This window comes from Sander lucioperca, chromosome 8 (genome assembly GCF_008315115.2).
Source record: "Sander lucioperca isolate FBNREF2018 chromosome 8, SLUC_FBN_1.2, whole genome shotgun sequence".
Classification (NCBI taxonomy): Eukaryota; Metazoa; Chordata; class Actinopteri; order Perciformes; family Percidae; genus Sander; species Sander lucioperca.
In genome coordinates, this window is record NC_050180.1 from 35,549,477 (window position 1) to 35,553,728 (window position 4,252).

General features: G+C 41.0%; 1 long non-coding RNA gene across 1 annotated transcript; it reads left to right on the forward strand.

Annotated features, from left to right (window-relative positions):
• On the forward strand, positions 1–712 carry LOC118495614. Its single transcript, XR_004898101.1, has 3 exons — positions 1–305; positions 416–473; positions 504–712. It is a non-coding gene; the product is annotated as an uncharacterized LOC118495614 (long non-coding RNA).
• The last annotated feature ends 3,540 nt before the right edge of the window (positions 713–4,252 follow it).

The following is a 4,252-nucleotide window of genomic DNA, read 5'->3' on the forward strand; positions in this document are numbered from 1 at the left end:
GAGAGTTATAGGTTGCCAGGTTGATGGTTATAGGTTGCCAGGTTGAAGGTTATAGGTTGCCAGGTTGAAGGTTACAGGTTGCCAGGTTGAGGGTTATAGGTTGCCAGGTTGATGGTTATAGGTTGCCAGGTTGATGGTTATAGGATGCCAGGTTGATGGTTACAGGTTGCCAGGTTGATGGTTATAGGTTGCCAGGTTGATGGTTATAGGATGCCAGGTTGATGGTTACAGGTTGCCAGGTTGATGGTTATAGGATGCCAGGTTGATGGTTACAGGTTGCCAGGTTGATGGTTATAGGTTGCCAGGTTGATGGTTATAGGTTGCCAGGTTGATGGTTATAGGATGCCAGGTTGATGGTTATAGGTTGCCAGGTTGAGGGTTATAGGTTGCCAGGTTGAGGGTTATAGGATGCCAGGTTGAGGGTTATAGGTTGCCAGGTTGAGGGTTATAGGTTGCCAGGTTGAGAGTTATAGGTTGCCAGGTTGAGAGTTATAGGTTGCCAGGTTGAGGGTTATAGGTTGCCAGGTTGAGAGTTATAGGTTGCCAGGTTGAGAGTTATAGGTTGCCAGGTTGAGGTGACAAACGGGTTGAACATTGTATATGGTGGATTGTGTGGATGCGTTTCATACAAGATCTGGCAACTGGTCAACATTAGACAAACATATTGGTCCGATTATTTATAAAGGAGTTTGGGTCATGCAAATTACGGGAGTTTCCTGGGAGAAATAACAAACCGGGAGGGAGGGGTCTGGGAGATAGGGCTAAAAAACGTGAGTGTTGGCTTCTAAAAACCTGAATAATAACAGAATATCCCACATGTCTCAATCAGAAAATGCTAAATTCAGAGAAAGGCCTTTTTCAGAATATCTAAACGCAATATGCTGTTTACATGACCCAGTATTAACCGATCAGAATAATAGTGTCCATGCAAACATACTCAGTGGTTCAGCCTGAACATGATAAGCCTCGTGTGAACTTTATACTTTCATTAGGTCACAGAAACCCAGATAACTTTCTCTCTATCGCTTCCTCTTCCTCCTGCAGCCCCCCCTTTCTCCTCAGTATCTCCACCCGAGTGCAGAGACAGTGATGGAGGTCCTGCAGTGAGACTACATGCAGGGAGGCTCGTCGGCTGTTTGCTCTCAGCTGGCTTGGCCTGATAAGGTTCAGGGTTTAGGGGAGTGCTGCAGCAGCTGCCAGTTCATTTATTTAAGTCGTGATAAGGCCGCTCAGCCTCAGTGAGTGAGGGAGGGAGGGAGGGAGGGGTGTATTGGTCAATTTAATCCATTCAGAAAAAAGTAAACTTGCAGTCTATGTTGGAAATGAGAATAATATTTCTTAAAGTTTCCAGTGGACTGAGCGATTGAGTCGAACAAAAAGAAAAGTTTTGTAGATTTTTTAAAAGTTTGAGGTACGTGCAGAGAAGGAGAATATGAAGTTAACAGTTCAACGCATTCTCATGATAGGTACGTATGATATCCTACCAAATTACGGCCACCGCCGGCTGTTCACCTTACAACCAAGTTTAGGGGTCAACGGGATTGTTTGATACCGTACGAAAACGTATGCACAACAATTCTTATTATGTCCTATGAAATTACGCGGCTAATGACAGTTAAAGCTATAGTGCGTAGTTTCTGTCGCCTCCATGAGGAATTCTAAGTAATGACAACAAAACTGCCCGCCTCCACACAGGTGCTAGTAGCCAAGGAGGACACGGAGGATTAAAACAACATGATGGACTCTTCAGAAGAAGTCATTATCTTCACTTGAGCTTCTGCGCGGGAAAGCATATATATATATATATATATATATATATATATATATATATATATATATATATATATATATATATATATATATATATATATAGCTAGACCATACCTAGAGATTGGCATGGGGTACTTTCCATAAAATCATCTCTCAATGCAAATCAAACATGATGTGGGGGTATGGTGAAGGGTATGTGATGATGTGGGGTATGGTGAAGGGTATGTGATGATGTGGGGGTATGGTGAAGGGTATGTGATGATGTGGGGGTATGGTGAAGGGTATGTGATGATGTGGGGGTATGGTGAAGGGTATGTGATGATGTGGGGGCCAAGGGAACTTTATCAGGATGCATAGTATCCTGGATCCATGAAATAACTGGCCTTTCAAAATAAAAGTCTGCCTGCCTCTATGGGAATTTAACATAGGGGTGTACTGACTTTTGTTGCCAGCGGTTTAGACATTAATGTCTGTGTGTTGAGTTATTTTGAGGTGACAGCACATTTACACTGTTATACAAGCTGTACACTTCATACTTTACATTGTAGCAAAGTGTAATTTCTTCAGTGTTGTCCCATTAAAAGATATAATGAAATATTTACTAAAATGTGAGGGGTGTACTCACTTTTGTGAGATACTGTATATATATATATATATATATATATATATATATATATATATATGCACTCCCAGGACACAAACACGTTTGCTGGGTGAAACTCCACTCCTCGTCTTAAATCATCTGTGTTTTAGGAGCCTAACGTCCACCCCCGAAATCCTCCCTACACAATCCACAGCGCTCTTATACAGCAGCAGTCAATGTGCTGCTGACAGTCATAAATATGTGAATAGTTCTGGGAGATGGGTCAATCAAGTGGGATGGATAAGCACATAAGAAGCTGGGCCCAGACAAGTTTAATGGTAGCCAGACAGATTATTTTAAGAGGATGGAGGAATGAAAAGGGGTGCCGTCAATCCAGCAGTGGGCTTGCGAGATGGCTAGGGTGTCAGCGTTTGAAAAGATGGATGTCTAGACTGGAAAATGGGGAAATATAGCTGAACTTTCTGGAGGGCTCCTAAGAAGCTGTGTGCTGGGGAGAGAGAGACGTGAATGATGGGCATATGGTGTTGTCATTTAGACATATGTTTATTTCAGTGGCGTAATCCAGTTTTTTGTAGTGTGTACACTGTGATTTCCCCCTCCTAGATTCTACCCTTCCGTCCCAGAGCGTTTAAAAAAAACAAAAATTGTTAATCATAAAAAAATACGTGCATATACACGAATTATAGAGCTTTACTTTTCGAAGCTATACGTCTGAATGGTTCCTGAGAACAGGCTGAACATATACCAGTCCCTCCAGAAAAACACGATTATGCGATCGCATAATTCAATGTATAATCAGCCAAAGTCCGCATATTTATGCGGGGGGGGCGAATTTTTTCAAATACGCCGCACTTTCGCCGCATAAATTGCCGATTTCCACGCAAAATATGCGGGGCTTGCATGATGTCATAATCCCTGCATTTTTGTTGCAAAAAAGTCACACATATCTTAGCAGAAAGTTGGAAAATGTTGCGTTTACTTCACACAAGAGCAGCCATTTTCCCGTTGCCATGGAAATGTTATGAAGTGATGTAATTACGCGACGTGAACGTCATCGAAAAGCTGCAAACCCCGCGATGAAGCCACGATGGAACCGCAGTTTTTGCTAGTTCCCGCAATTATCCAAATATCCCGCATATTCCATCGTATTTTTTAAGAAAACGTGCCGCATAATCAAGGATTTTTGCCCACAACAACCACAAAAAAACTGAAGGACTGATATATATATATATATATATATATATATATATATATATACATTATAAGTATATTAACCTTAATGTTGCCTTCCCGTCGACCTGCAACTTTGTGTTTTTCTGGGTCGAAATTTTAACATTTTATTGTTCTTTTTCTATAATTTTCTCACCATTTCTGTCGATTTTATTCCAATTTCTTTTGTCACTTTTGTGGCGTTTTTTTAATTATGTTTTTTTCAATTTTTTAACAAGTTTTTTGTCGCTTTTGGCGATGTTTTTGATGATTTTCTTTTTGTCAAAAAATGTTTTTGATGATTTTTTTCCTTCGTTCTTTTGTCATAGTTCTGATCTTTGTTGGCAGTCGCACATGCTCAGTAGCTAGGTAAGATCACATGATCAGTAGCTAGGTAAAATCACATGATCAGTAGCTAGGTAAGATCACATGCTCAGTAGCTAGGTAAGATCACATGATCAGTAGCTAGGTAAGATCACATGATCAGTAGCTAGGTAAGATCACATGATCAGTAGCTAGGTAAGATCACATGATCAGTAGCTAGGTAAGATCACATGATCAGTAGCTAGGTAAGATCACATGCTCGGTAGCTAGGTAAGGACTACATGAGCTAGCTAGCTGTTTCTCCAACTTCAGTAGTACAAGGCAGGATTAGCCGGGAGACTTCTT